This window comes from Lissotriton helveticus, chromosome 3_1, assembly GCF_964261635.1.
Source record: "Lissotriton helveticus chromosome 3_1, aLisHel1.1, whole genome shotgun sequence".
NCBI classification, from domain to species: Eukaryota; Metazoa; Chordata; class Amphibia; order Caudata; family Salamandridae; genus Lissotriton; species Lissotriton helveticus.
In genome coordinates, this window is record NC_136061.1 from 1,556,781,641 (window position 1) to 1,556,798,031 (window position 16,391).

Below are 16,391 nucleotides of genomic sequence, written 5' to 3' on the forward strand. Positions count from 1 at the left end.
TTGCACCGTGCATATTTTTGATTACTGTATGTTTGTCTTTTATTGTTTTGGTCTTGTGTACACAGATAAATATTGATTATTATTCTAAAACTGGTTTGGTGTCTTTTTGTAGTGCTTTCACTGTATTACTGTTATGTGCAAATGCTTCACACACTGCCTCTGAGATAAGCCTGACTGCTCGTGCCAAGCTACCAAGGGGGTGAGCAGGGGTTATTTTAGAAGTGTAATCCCCCTTATCCTGACTGGGAGGGAGGGTCCCTACTTAGACAGGGTACCAACCTGCCAATCAGAGACCCCCATTTCTAACATATGTTAGAAATATATATAAATATATATATATATATATATATATATATATATATATATATATATATATATATATATATATATATATATACACACACACTCACACATACACACAAACGCACAACAAGATATGCCCCATTCTGTTGCTGTATTCAATATAAATCATTGAGAAAATGAAAAGGCTCTCTTGCCAAGCCACCAAGGGGGCGAGCAGGGGTTATTTCAGTAGTGTATCCCATTATCCTGACTAGAAGGAAGGGTCCCTATTTGGACAAAGGTGCAAATCATTATCAACTAGAGACCCCCATTTCTAACACTCATGCATCCATTCACAGCCCTACTCAGACACTCATGCACCCAATCACAAATCCACACAGTCACTTTAACACCCATTTACACAGCCTGTACACACCCATACAGTCACTCACACACCAATGAACCCACTCACCGACCTATACAGCCACTAATACACCCACTCTCGAAGGTTATAGGTTACAGTTAGCAAATAATTTTTTTTAAAACATTGAAATTCACTGAAAAAAACATAGGTTACAAGAATGTTATAGTTAGTAAATAGAATTTAAAAAACCATATAATTTCACTGAAAAAAACAAAGGTTACAAGGAAGTCATAGTTAGGCTCAGAATTCACTTGCACAAAACCAGTGAAATTCAGCAGTTCAAGTTACCTGAGCTAACTATAACTTATGCCCCTGTAATACTGCTTATGACCTCACACATTACATCACAGTGAATGTTTAAGGTTTTTTAAACTATATTACCTAACTATAACGTCTTTGTAACCTTTAGTTTTGTCAGGGAATTTCTATGTTTCTAAACAATTCTATTTCCTATCTATAACTTCCTTTCAACCTTTGGTTTTTTCAGTGAATATATGTATATGTTGCTGTACTTGGTATTTCTGGCAGGTTTATCCCCTGATTTTTTGCCCTCTAGTTTCTGACTTTGATTTTGCTGGTTTAGTGTACTTTTTCACTGCTATTCAGTGCTAAAGTGCAAGTGCTCCTGCTATAAATTGTGCTATGATTGGTTTTCCATGATTTGTAGATTTGATTTACCAAGTCCCTAGTACAGTGTACTGTACTAGGGCCTGTAATTCAAATGCTACTAGTGGGCCTGAAGCACTGGTTATGCAACCCACACAGCCAGCATTTCAAAGGTGTCTCAGACCTGCCTCTGCAGTGTCTATGCGCAGCTTTTACTGCCATGTTGCCCTGGCAAGTGCACCCACTTGCCATGCTCTAACCTTCCCTTACATGTAAGTCACCCCTAAGATAGGCCCATGGTAGCCCCATGGGAAGGGTGCAGTGTGTGTGAATGGTAGGTGTACTTTACATGTCCTGATAGTTTAATACTGTGCATTTTGTTTTTCACTATTGAAAGGCTGTCTTTCCCATGGGTGATCATTGGAGCTGCCTTGTAACCTTTTACAAGTGTAACTTTCAATTGGGAAAATATAGAGAAATGGAGTTTAGGCTCCCTGAGTTCAGAGTTTAATAGCACATATTTTAGTAAAGGTGGTTTTTAAATTGTGTTTTTAAAAATGCCAATTTTAGACAGTGGACATTTTGTTGTTTAACCATCCTGTGTGCAGCTGCCTGCTTCTGTATTCACTGTCTGGTTTTGAAGTGACAGGGCTGGGGATGTGCATTCACTCGAGACAATCGCAAAGGGGGTTTGATTTGAAGTGTGGATTTATAAAGCGCATGGTCACTCCAGCAGGAGCATCTTGGCGGTAAGCGGAGGTAAAGCTGAGGATTCGGACGATTATGGGTTACACAAAAGAATAGCAGTGGAGGTCTGAAGGCTATACATTTCCAAGTCTTAAGTCTTTCTTGAAGAGCGTTTCCAATTCTAAGAATCTTAGTTGTATAGGCAGGGTGTTCCTTTCTGTGGTGCCTAGGCAGGCCAAAGAGTTCCCACATCTAGATTTAAGCTGGGGGGAGTTTAAACAAATTGGCTAATGAAGATCAGAGAGTTCTAGTAGTGACATATTGTGTGAATCTGGTGGTCAGGTATGGTGGTCCTATTTTCCTAAAAGCTCTAAAAAGTGATAAGTAGTACCTTGAATAGGATTCTCTTGTGGGTCGGCAACCAGTGTAGAGTTTGGAGTGCTTTTCTAGTTGACGAGCGAGCAGGCACTTTCAGTACCAGTCGAGCAGCTGCGTTTTGAGCCATCTGTAACTTTCTTAGGATCTGCTTATTTGCACCAGCATTTAAGCTGTTGCAATTATCCAATCTAGATAAGATCAGGGTTACTGAACGTGTTTTTCTTGCAGCAACTGGGATGAGATCAAATAATTTTTTCAATGATTTGATCAGGTTAATGCACATCCCTGCCACTGGCAGGGCTTGTGGCCAAAAAGAAAGAGTGGCTTCAAACTTCCATCCCAGAGTTGTAACTATGTCCACTGTGTTGAGTGGGCCGGGATGTCATCAGGCCACCACTTGATTGGTTAAAACGGGTTGTCCTTGCCAATTAGCATTATCTTGGTCTTGTCAGTATTACATTTGAGGTGGTTGGCCTACATCCCCCGAATGACCTCTGTTAAGTATTTATTAAAGTTCAATTCAGATTCGTTTGAATCCCTGTCCAAGACTAAGATAAGTTGCGTATCAGCTGCATAAGATGTGGTTTTAATTTGAAATGGAAATATGAGATATATAAGTGGGGCCATGTAGCTATTAAACAAAAGAGGGCTAAGAGAAGACCCCTGTGGTACTCCCATCGGGATAAGGCGTTCTTTAGAACCTAAGGCCACCATTTGCCTGAGATTGTGGAGAAAAGACTGAATCCAGGCCAAGACTGTGTGTGCTATACTGTAATTTTTCATTTGGGATAGGAGAATATTGTGGCAGATCGTGTCAAATGCAGCAGACATATCCAATAGAAGCAGTACTGCATTATTTCCACTGTCCAGGGTCAGTTTCAATGAACCTACCACCTCTGGCAAGGCAGATTCTGTTGAATATCTGGGTCGGAAACCTGACTGGTGGGTGTGAAGGATATTGGCCTCTTCTAAGAAGGCAGATAGCTGCCTATTGACAAACATTTCAGTGATCTTGCCAAGGAGAGACAAAAGTGAAAATGGACAGAGACTGGAGAGTGTAGAAGGGTCCTCAAACAGTTTTTTCTGAAGTGGTTTGACCACGCCCAGCTTCCATTTCTGGGGGACGGTTGCTGTGGTTAGTAAAGAGTTGACAATATTGTTGATGACTGGATTTACAATGTCTGCAATCCTATGAAGCGCCGCTGAGGGACAAGCATCCAGAGGCGAACCAGATCTACATGATAGGATAGCTTAATGAGATTATTCCAAAGTAATTCTATTGAAAGCCTGAAGCAATGGCCCTGTGTAGAAGGGATCTCATCCTAGATTGAGTGGAGGTGTAACTGATGACCTAAATTCTTTTTGAATTTTCTGATTTTTTTCTTCAAAGAAAACTGAAATCTGATCACATAGGATCTGTTAATGGGGAATGCCCTTAACTAGCGATTTTGGTTTGGTAAAGGACTTTACAATAGAGAAGATTAAAAAAAATATTTTCAGCCTCTGATATTATTTTTAAAAAGTACTCCTTTTTTGCAGACTTAATATGATGGTGGTACACTTCCCTGAATAGTTTAAACCTAATTTGTTCTTCTAGGTCATAGCCTCTTCTCCACTTACGTTCTAGACGCTTACATTGCAGATGGAGCTCGGCTAAAGACGGGGAGTACCAGGGGGAGATTTTCTGAATATGTTAACCAAATTTCTAAACTGTGCTAACTCATTGCTAATGGAGCAATCCATGTATCAAAACGTTCGGAGTCGTCTGCTGTATTGCCAGATGTGGCAGGAACAGATGAGTGTGCAATATGAGACAGTTCTGGGTTGGCTAACATATTAGCCCACTGGCAGCAAGGTAAGGAGCTTAGGTTTTCGGCCAGGGCTGGCTTGTTTTTCAAACATCAGTTGATGTTAAACTAAATTAACCAGTGATCAGACCACACCTGAGGGGATGGAGGGTATACTGTTAATGAGCTAAAATTAGAACAGAACCCATCAAGAATGTGCCCTGCCTGATGAGGCTGGGATGTGACCAGCTTATGGAGTCCTAACGTGTTTATTGTGTCGAGAAAGTTTGTAACTCCTGGCTCATTCCGACCATTAAAGTGAAGATTGAAATTGCCTAATAGCGTGAAATTTGAGTAGTGTGTTACAATATACCCTAATGCAGCACCTAATGGTTCCAGGAATTCTTGATAGGGACCTGGGCGCCAATATATTAGGCCTCCCATGAAGGAGGTAGAGCCACTGAGCTGGAAGCTTTCCGCTCCGAACAGTGTAGGGAGCTTAAAATGTGTGTAGTGATATCAGTTTCGATGGATAATTGCTAGCCCTCCTCCCCTGGAACTCATTTCTTTTTGTCTCCAGACTGAATAGTAAGGTGGCAGGACTAAGGCAATATCCGGGTTGCAGAATTCTTTCAGCCAGGACTCGGTAATGAACAGAAAATCTAACTTTAAATCAGTGATTATTTCATAAATATCTTGTGCATGTTTGCAAACAGAGCGAGCATTAATGAGCTCTGCCTTTATCACAGTAGCAGTAGAGACCTTATGGCAGGAGGTGTGCTCATGTCAGAACACATCAATACCGTTTTACAATTAAAACAAGTAAGTGGGCCCTGAATCTCATTAGGTGACAGGCGCACATCGCATGTATGCCCCTTATTAAAAGTTTTTTTAAAGGTTGTCAACTTGACAGAACTTGGGGTGGAGCGGGCAGCATGGCTGATGCAGGCTGTGTTCCGGATGTGAACAGGAGCAGACGGGCTTGCCTTTGAGGTGTGCCCTGTCTTTACTGAGTGACTGGGAGCCAAGCCGAATGGACCTTTCTGCATTTAGAGTAATAGGAGGAGTTTTAAATAGCACCTGGATGGGCTGTGTCTGCTCTGCACACTGCGGTCTCCACCTCCTGTAGTTAAGCTGGACTAGAGATGACAAAACTGGTTTCTACTGAGAAAGAGGGACATGCTGCCTTAAACTTCAAAGGGAAATGTAGTATAAATATTGGGGACCTGACCCCAGAACTTTAGAAAATGTTCGGACTAAGGTACCTGCCAAGAAGAAGAGCTTGTAGAGCTGCCAGGAGGAGTAGTGCCCCTTTGCATGTTGTTGCTTTGTTGGGTTGGCCTACGGTTGCAGCTTCTGTCTTGAGCAATGAAAGGGCTGGACTGAAATGTATTCAATACTGCTGTTAAAGTAGAGCTTGACTCCTGTTGGAAATCTTAGGCACAACAAAGACTTCACGATCCTCTGGGTACCTGCATCTGGAACTGCATGTTTCTGCTGCCACAGAGGAAATGCAACCTGACACTCTCAACGACATTGTTGCCAGCTCCATGACCTGTCGGCACTTCAGAGAGCACCGCCCCACTTCGCACCGCAACCCTGATCTGACTGCCGCCGTCACCCAACACCACCACTGAGCCGCGGGTTGCACCATGACCTGGGGCACCGCACTTTGCATCGCCTCGCTTCACATCGCCAACCTGGTATCCCCGACGACGCTGCTCCAAGCCGACATCGGCGCCACTGCCTGCATCGTGGCCTGGGGGCACACCTCGTAAGTTACATGACACACCACCCCGGCCCACACCGCAGCCTTGACCCAACACCGGCGCCATTGACTCCCGACCGTCTACCGATGACAGCGCATCAGTAATGACGAAGACATTGCTTGCACCGTGACCTGCCAGCACTGCGATGAGACGACTGCCCCACTTTGCACCGCAGCACTGGTCTCACCAACGTAGTCACTGAGCCGCTGCCTGCACTGCGACCTGAGGGCACCGCACGCCATTGTGCACCGCAGACCCGACACCAGCTGATGCCAGCGCGCCTGACTTTAACCTCAAAGAGTTTGATCTGCACCGGTGTGACTTCAAGGGCCCGGCGACTCCTGCACCGACCTCTGGAACCGACGACGACACCGCTTTCGAGCTCATCGAAAGGTCCACGACACCCTGCATTTCCAAGGTACTGTTTGCTGGTGTTCCCGACACTGTAGCTGACCCGCGATGCTGCGGCTGGCCTGAACTGTTGATTTGTGAGTTCATGATGTCGTGATAGTCCTGGATGGAGCTATCAACTTCATAGAACTGTATCTTAAGGTTATTCTTGCAATATTCGTATTTTGATTGCTGTATGTTCGATTTTTATTGTTTTTGTCTTGTTTACACAGATAAATATTGGCTCTTTTTCTTTAAAAAAACTGTTGTGGTGTCATTTTGTATTGTTTTTACTGTATTACTGTGTGTTATGTACAAGTGCTTTACACATTGCCTCAGAGATAAGCCTGGCTGCTCGTCCCAAGCTACCAAGGTGGGTGTGTAGGGGTTATTTTAGAAGTGTAATCCCCTTACCCTGACTAGGAGGAAGGGTCCCTACTTGGACAGGGTACCAACCTGCCAATCAGAGACCCCAATTTCTAACATATGTTAGAAATATATATATATATATATACTCACACATACATACATACATACACGGCGCTCAACATGATATGCCCCATTCTGTTGCTGTATTCAATATAGATCATTGAGAAAATAAAAAGTCCCTCTGTGTGCAGTCTTTCCTTCTAGACAAGGTGGGAGAATTTGTGGATCTACGAGGAGGCAGGAGGCAAATGACTACCTCAAATTAAGACTGCACCAACCCTGCGAGGTGCCCGTTATAATAAGTGTCACCATCCTGGATTAGATTTGTAAATTTGTATGTCTCTCTCTAGATCTGCATATACACACATACATTGAAAGTCATATGTAAACATTTTAAGCAAACATGGGCTTGTGTATTGCCACAGACAAAGCCTTGAGGAGGAGGAGGAATGGGCGGATGCGAAAATGGTTGACCATGAGCTTGTGATACCGGTGAAACAATTCAAGTATTTTCACAGAATTTATTTTGCATCAGAACATCCCCAAAGTATAGGCAGAAGCCAAACACCGACTTATTTGAGATGCGGAAGTGGAGTGGGTATTCCTTCATATAGTCGGGGACTTCCCACTGATTGGCACATACTGGCTTAGAATAAGTAACACTCTAGTGCAAGTGACTTGGTGCAGTCTGCCGATCAAACTAAAGCAGACACTACTGAGAATAATGTCTGGGGAGGAAGGGGTGGAGCGAGACAGAAACTGGTGGCAATAGGTCTATTGATAGCTAAAAGGAAAATTGCTAGTACATAGAGGGCAACGTCCATTCCCAATATAAAAGACTGAGTCAGAGCCATGCGTTTCAGTGCTGCAGCAGAAGAAAGGGGCTTCCATAGGAAATACACCAAAATATCGGGTCCTTGGTAGGGCAAATTATATCAGGGGTAGCCCTAATCTGAGATGAATGGCAGTATTGCTGTCTGTGAAGGTTCGACAAAAGATAATTGTTAGAAGTAGAGATGTACTGAGGACACAGGACACAGCTGGAAAAAGTACAACTCATTTATTGGTCATCCACTCTCCTCACTGGAGAGCACCTCAACATTCTACAGTGAGCTTTACAGCGGGAGAGCCCAACAGGGGTCAGGAGAAAGGGGTGAACGGAATGTACCAAACCAGGTTGTAACACATCTCCCTTCCTTATAATGAGTACCCACAAGGCATACCAGCAGGTACAGGTTCACCAGCAACTTGGTCGGCTCCCCGAGGGGAATAACAGCATGTTCCTGCAAAGAAAAGGTTATGGCAGCACTTTTACAATGTTGTCAAAACTCCACCATTGACCATTTTCAAACTGAACAAAATTTTTTAACACTTTGACAATCCTGCTGGGGGAATAGAACTTGCTGATGTCAGTTCCCAATTTAGTGTTCCTTCTGGCTTGCGCCATGTCCCCCACTTCCCACCTTTGAAACTTCACGCCATGTTTCTTATCGTACCATTGTTTGTACTTAGTCTGATGTTGTTTGACCTTCTCTCCTGCCTCCTCCCAGTCTACATTCCTGACCTCGCCCCCATTTAACCAACAGGGGTTAAACTTGGTACTAGGCTCCCTCCCGCGTAAAGACACAAAAGGAGAGACCCTAGTTATTCTATTGGGCGACGTGTGGTAAGCCCACAGGCATTCCCTCAAACAATTCTCAACATCTTGTCCATTTACAGTAGCCAGCTGGATATTCTCTTTGATGACCCTATTTGCCCTTCCCACCATGCCATTGGCTTTGGGGCAATAAAGGGCTGTGGTCTCATGTCTGATGCCTGATCTTTCCAGAAAACTCTGCATTTCTTCGGAGGTGAATTGTACCCCGTTGTCGGTAACTAGTGTGGAGGGGATACCTTCTTCACAAAACACTTGCAGAAACTCTTGCAATAACTCCTGAACGAGGGTAGGTGATTCTCTGGCAAGTCCGTCCCTCCTCCAGAAATTACTATACGGAACGATGACACCAGTTTATTCATTGGTCTTTTCTGCTCCCTCAGATGAGGAACGTGACCAACAGGCTGATATCATCGGCAGTGAGCAAAATCTAACTTGGAATCTTATTAACCCCTATTAGTACACGCCATAGAGAAAGGGGGAAGGAAGGCTAGCGGCGAGGAATCTGCCTATAGACAGAGCATCTAACAAAGAGTGTTACTTAAAGAAGTAACACATTCTTGTGCTGGATACATCTAGCTGCAGATTCCTCTCCTTCTGAAACAATACCAATGAAATGTCTCCTCCTCGGAGGTGGTTCGGAGTAGTGGAATTTACAGCAAGAAATCCTGCAGAATGGACCAGGCAAAATGACCCTTCGAGCAGACCAGAGAATGGATACAGTTCTGCCTGGTGAAAGAATTGAAAAGATGTCCACATGACTGGCAGATGTCTAAACAGGGACATCCTGAGCCAGGGCTATAGCCTTTGCCTTGGAGGAATAAGACTTAAGACATTTCCACACCTGAAGCACTGTGCCACAACATAATACTGAGTATGCAGAGACTAAGGGCCATATGCATCAACACACTTTCCCATAGACACAGAATGGGCAAAACCCTTTGATGTATCTGGCCCTAAGGACATACAGGAGCCACACTAGTTGGAAACATCCATCCACGGAAGCAGGGAGGATGGGAGGGTCGGTAAGGAATCTACGGCTAGAGAGAGTCTCAGCCAGATAAATTGCTACTGAAGATAAGTAAGATGTTCATCAGATAGACTTCTAGTCCAAGATTCCTTACGTTCGATTAAATACCGAAACATTACCTCCTGGAGGTGGGTCTGCAAACAGATTCAGAGCAGGAAGTCCTCAAGGACCAAACAGACAAAGTGCCCATCATGACGGACTGGATTGTCTAGGCAGTAGTGTTTGGTGACATGTACAGAGATGCCCATGGGCGGGGACTCCGCGAGCTAACGCAGTGGTAGCTGCCTCTGCGCTTCAGAATTAGCCAGCAAGCCCTCAGGGGGTTGCTTCTTAGCCAGTGTGGAGCAGATCTTAATGCAGAGTACAATCCATCTGGAGATGGTCCATTTCCTCACAGCTTTCCCTTTCTTTGTTCCAGCGAACACAATGAAGAGTTGATCACCAACCCCGTCCTCTTTGGTACGACCTATGTAGAATGATAATTCTCTTTTTGGGTCCAGACGATGGAGTCTCTCCTTTTCTATGTAAGGGTGAAGCGGAGCAAAGAAGGTTGGCAGTGTGATGCTCTGGACTTTGTAAAGAGTGTCCCCACTTTTGGCAGGAACAAGGCACATGATCAAAGAACCAGTTTGTCTAGAAAAGAGTTGGTGTATGGATGATGCACAGGGAGTGCTTGCAGTTTGCTAAATCTCCTGGCCGATGTAATGGCTACTAAAAAGGCTGTTTTGATGGTCAAGAGATGCAGAAGGCAGCTATGCATAGGTTCGAAGAGCGAGAACATCAAACATTTCTAAGTTAAGCTCAGGTCCCATTGGGCCATGATGAAGGTTTTGGAGGAAACATGTGATGGAGTACTTTTAGAAAAGGAGCAACAACAGGTGACTTGAACAGGGAGGGCTGATCCGCCTTCCGTAAGAAAGCCTGTATGGCCAAAAGATACCCTTTAATTGTGCCCAAAGCAAGCCATGCAGGACTAACAATAGAACAAATAAGAACATATATGAACATCTCGGACAAAGATGCAGAGAAGGGATCAACATTTTTGGGAATACATTAAGCCATAAACTTGGCACAACTGCAGGTGTATGCTGTTTTGGTTTAGGGACACCTGACACGACATTGTAGACTTCTGAAGGGAGGTCAAAGACTATCAGCTACAGCTGCTCAATCTCCATGCATGAAGAAGAAGTGTGCTCAGATTGAGGTGCAGGACCATGCCCTATTACTATGATAAGGAGATCAACCCCAAAGGGCAGCCTGATTGGAGGACCGATGGTCATGCTCAGGAGTTTGGGATACTATACTCTCTGTACCCAATCCCGAGCCACAAGAATGACTTGGGCCCGGTCGTCCTGATTTTCTTGAGAAATTTGGGCAGGAATAGTATTTGCGGGAAGGCGTGCAAGAGGCCTGAAGTCCACTCTAGACAAAATGCCCCTCTGAGCAAGAGACGTCTTGCAAACTCCAGCGCGCAGAAACACTGACACTGCGCATTTCTGGAAGAGGTGAATAGATCCAGCCATGGTTCTCCACAGGCCAGAAAGAGACCTCTCACCATCTCCGGGTGGAGACACCATACCACTTGTTGCAATACCACATGGCTGTGATGTCCGAGAACACCATAACTAGCCTTTCCTTGATGGAAGGAAGAAAGGCTTTCAATGCCAGGGGAATCAATCTCAACTCCACAGATTGAGATGGAGCTGAGACTTAACCGAAGATCAGAGCCCTCTGATCGCCGCCTCTCCAACATGGCCACCCCAATCCAGGAGTGAAGCATCTGTCACCACAATCAGCTCTGGGTAGGGAAGGGAGAGAGGTCTGCCGCTGACCCAATTGTTGTTTGTCAGGCACCACTGCAGATGTTTTGTGGTTCCCTTCGATGTCTGGACCAGGTTGGAGAGATCCCCTGATGCAACGCCTCCAAGTCAGTCACACCAAAATCGAGGAAAGAGGCTGATAATTCAGAATCATAGCCTGAATATCCTGGAATCAACACTCCGGAGGTGAGAAACGATTGCCTGGGGCAAGCCTGCCTTCAATTGCCAGTCACTGAGGTTGTGGAAGACTAGAACCCCTGATCTCCACAGATAGGATGCAACCACCGTCATCACCTTTGTGAACACCCGAGGAACGCTGTTAAGGCCGAAAGGTAGCACAGCAAACTGAAAGAGCTTGTGACCCACCGTAAACCACAAGTAACGCCTGTGGGCAGGCAGGATGGATATGTGAAAAAGGCATCCTACAAGTCCTACCAACCAGTCTCCAGGGCAGACAGGACCTGAGCAAACATGGGCATCTTGAATTTCTCCTTCTTCAAGAAGGAGTTGAGAGGGCATAGGTCTAGTATAGGGCAGAGGCCTCCATCCTTTTGGGCCACCAGAAACTAGCTGGAATAGCCACTGCTACCTACTTCTGATGCAGGCAATCTTTCAATGGCTTTTTTGGCCAAAAGAGCCTGCACTTCCTGACGGAGCAGGGAGAGGTGGTCCTCTGTCAGTCGATCTGAAGATGGTGACAGGTGGAGGATTTCGGTGAATAGAAGGGTGTAAACACTCACTGAAAAATTTGGAGCACCCATTTGTGTGAGGTTATGGGCTACCAGCGGGGTAGGTGGTGCTTGATACTGCCACTGACCGATTGCCCATAATGTTGAGGGGGCAAGCTAAAGTGCTTGGAGGCTGTGACTGCAGGAGGGTGGCAGACTGAGTGGACCTCTTGTATTGCCACCCAAGGAGCTTGTGGGAACCGTATTCGCAGCCACGAAAGGACTGGGAGCCTGCTGACCTTAGTGGCTGGGTGGGAATGGATGTGGTTGGTAGCCCCTACGGTAACAACCGACGGGGTAAAAAGCAGAATGGGGCAGGCGTGGGGCCATGGAGAGTCCTAACGATTGGACAGTGGTGCTGCTGTCCTTAAAGCGTCAAATCTGCCACACTGCCAAAGAGGCAGGTGCCAATGAAGGGCATGTCCTTAAGGGATGTCTGGCTATCCCCCGAAAAGCCAGTAGATCTCAGCCAGGCATGGTCATAGCAGGAGCGATTGCAACTGACGATGCAATCGCTCTGCCTAGGTAGTTGGTCGTATCCAGTGCGCAGCATATAATGAAGTTTGCTGAGTCCATGCCTTCAGCCAATAGCCTGGGTCAGAATGGCATAGGCCTCCTCCGAGACCATAGGCAATACTTGCGCAACCCCCCAAACAGTGTGGGAATACCCGCCCAAGAGGCACATGGTGTTCACTGACTGCACTGCAAGGCTAGCGGAAGAGAATGTCCTCTTACCGAAGGTGTGCAGCATTGCTGGTGATGGGGTAGGGTACGTGCTTGGGTTGACTTTAGATGTGGGGGCCGGGACAACCATGCTCTCTGGGGTGGGGTGCTGGGTGAGGAAAGTTGGGTCCCCACGAGCGGAGCGATGGCGCTGGGCTATTGTTCGGTGCAGAGAAGTCCCTGTGCAGGGCTTGCCCCACGCCCTGAGCAGGACATCCAAGAAGGCTTTGTTAATAGGGAGGAGACGTCTTTGGAGGCGTTTCCCAGCTAAAGCAATTCTGTCAAGACGTTTCTTTGGACTGTTATCGAGGGCAGTGCAAGGTCCAGGACTTCAGCTGCCCTCCTCACCACCATGGCAGATGAAGCCCCTTCCTCTGTAGGAACACTAGGAGGAAAGACTAAGCCAGTGACTGGTGAGGTGCCCAAACCACTGGCATCCAGAAGTTCCTTGTACTGGTAATATTCTGACTCTTCCATGTGGTTAAAGTAGCCATAAAGATCCTCTAATCTTTCACAATCACACTTCCCACAGGGTCTAAAGAAAAAAGTAGGACCTGGCTCCGACACGTTCAAGTTCCGGCCGGTGCCAGAGTAGACGTCGGGTGACGACAGTCCAGCTCCGTATCAGAGTCCGGTATAACAATAAGGTTGGAGCTGCTGTGGGGTTATGGCGGCACAGGGAATATTGTCACTGGAGCGGGCTCCAGGGAAGGTCACAGACTTGCGACGGGAGCTGATCCAGAACCAGTAATGGATCCAAGGGGCCCGAATGACGCCGAGGACATACCAGTGGGCGGGAATCCAGTGAGGTCACCTGCTGAACCCGTGGGGCCCCTTAATTGACAGGGGTTGCTCAAGCTCGGGAAAATCTGGAGGCATGGCGCGGACCCAGACTCAGTGGCTCGCGCAAGTGATTGGGTCCCAGATTGGTCATCATTCTCGCACTTTATCTGAAGACTTAGACCTGTGCGGTGAAGTTGAAGAGCGAAAAGCTCAAAAAGGGTTGACAAAACATGGAAAAAAAGTTTTAAAAATTGGACTTTGGTAGCTCTTTCTGGATCTGCGCAGACGGCTTTGAAAGAAAAGAACTGATGTCAGTGCACTGTTGGTGAAGCCTATATAGGCATCGCACACATCACATTCGGCATTGATGACCTGGGAACTATCAACGCCACTTACTGGAACATCTCTTTGCTCTTAATCGAATAAAGGAGCTGGTTCTTAAACTGTGGTTCGTAGGCACATGGAGTCCGTGCCACCAATTCATGGGTTCTGCGACTGTTTAGAATATTAAATAATATTAGCAGATTAATAAAGTAAACATTAATGTAGAAGCACAATGCAAAACTGAAATTAATTAAATGTTCACTTAAGGTGAAGAAATTTTAAATTGGAGGCTAAACATTAGGTTTGTATCCTTAGCTTGATTCATGGGAGCAGATTACATTCAGCAAACAGAATACTGTATGTATGATGGGTGGGATGGCTTTAATTGAAGCACCAATAAAAAGTGAGAATGCAGTAGGAGGAAAAAAGAAAAAGTAAGATGTTAGAGTATAACATATCACTTCGCCTTTTAGAATTAAAAGCTCAAATCTTCACAATAAAATAAAAATTTTGAATGTTCTAGATTTGTTTGTAAACTAAACAATTTCATAATTTCTGTGCTTCTTTGGTGTATACTTGTTTCTTTATTCTCGTGTATTGTTTTGCGGATGCAATTGTAGAAATTGCTTAGGCTGTGATCCCCGGCTTTCAGTACTGATTCATTCGGGTTCCCGGTTTCCAGTAACTATTCAGTGGCGTTCCAATGAAATCAGAAGGTAAAGAACCGCTGGTCTAGATGGCTCTCAAAATCCTCCATCGCAAATATAAATTAATCCATGGAACAAATCCTAAATATTTGTCCAACATGATAAAAATCCAGACTTAAGGATTTTTAAATTCCCCCACAGCAGACTCGCCACTTCTAGAAAATATTTCTTCTTTAACCAGGTCCCATACATTTGAAAAACATTACAGCCTCTTTTGGCTCTTTTATCTGGCTGATCAGTGCACTTTTATACTAAATAGCACATACAGCTGATTGGTTATGTAGTGCATACTTTTCAGATGTTCATTCTCATTTTTGGATTACTGGAAAGTACTCAACTTCTAACCTACTGAAACATTTCCATTTGAGAGGTAGATTTATAGGTGATAAAGTAACCAATAAATCCCCCACTTTAGTCAAATTATTTATTCAATCCCTCTAAGACATGATCTACTGCGGATTGTATTATATGAAACATGTACATCCACCACATGTTTTCACCCTAAAACCATATGTCCAACAGTTCTAATCCTTTATAAAACAGCAGAGCTGGATTCAAAACAAGTCTATAACGGGTGCAGCTGACCTCTAACTGTTAAGTCACCTCATACTAAGGAGCTTTCCTGTAGGTCCTTTCTCTATCAGACATTGGTTAGCCTATACTAAATGTGACGAAAAGAGGAATGTACTCCACCTTTTTTAAGATTAGTCTACAGTGACTAAGAAAACGAACCAAATTTCGATTAGGCATTGCAGCAACTCTGACTCAGACTTCTTTAAACAAAAAACATGAAGTTTACACACATCTCCCTGTCATAAAATAATATTTAAACATGTAAAGAGGTCAAGGGTCAGTCCCATCTAATGGAATTGCAAAGTGATCTTCACTTATTGCCAGGACCAGCAAATGAAGTCCAAAGTGGTGAGGCCCTTGTGTAGCAATGGAAACTACTTTCAGAGCACTAAAATAACCCAGCGCAACCCCTTGCTTCACTTTTGACCTTAAATAGAACGGACGACAATGTACAAGTCACTAAATAAGTATATTATTTCTGTGTCTTTACATCATTCTCTGCACTAGGTTTCCTAGCTCGATTCAGTTTGTCAGGACACCATGTTCCCATTTTGCCCTACACCTTACCCACAACTAATCTAAATCCATGTAGCTCCTTCTGTACACACGTCACTACACTGAAACCCACCTACATTTCCTCAGGATTTAGGTAATTGTCCTTCCTTGAATCAAACCACTGCAGAATCTTACCACTTGACCCATAATCTTCCACCTTCAAGCAGAACCATCAAACACATTTGTCTCCTACATGAAGAGGTATATGTCTCCAAAGCTCCATCCTGCATGCTCAGAGTGCATCATGAGGTCATGTACTGGTTTCATAATGCCTACTCAGCACTCTCTCTCACACAAAGAAGGAAAACGGAAGGCAACATTGCATTACATTTCTGTTATCCCTAAAATCGATCTAAGTGAATTAACAAAAAATGTAACTTGGCTGAAACTGGTAGAGTTGTTACAGATGATCCATTTTCATCAAACCAGTTTCCATTAGTTTTTCACTTTGAAAGGCAAAGACCAGATTGAAGAAACCAATCTAGTAAACATCCTTTTCATCCAGTCCCTCCATGTCCCCCACCACCACAAAAAGTTATTTTTTCCTGCCCCTCCCAAATCATCATCTATCTTTTTCCAAGGAGAGGGGCTTCCCACGTAAACCTCTTGAAAAGCCCTGTTTGCTCCCTCCACCCGACCCTCACACACACTGCATGCTCCTTCCCCTTTCTGTGCCTTTTTGGTCTTTTTACAAGGGGGATGTCCCCTTCATGTGTTTTTTGCCTCTACACATCCTCCGCCT

At 44.9% G+C, this 16,391-nt stretch overlaps 1 protein-coding gene across 1 annotated transcript in view; it reads right to left on the minus strand.

Moving 5' to 3' along the window:
- Positions 1-16,391, minus strand: part of ALG9 (ALG9 alpha-1,2-mannosyltransferase) — a 682,403-nt gene that overhangs the window by 376,874 nt on the left and 289,138 nt on the right. The gene's annotated exons all lie outside the window — the stretch shown is intronic.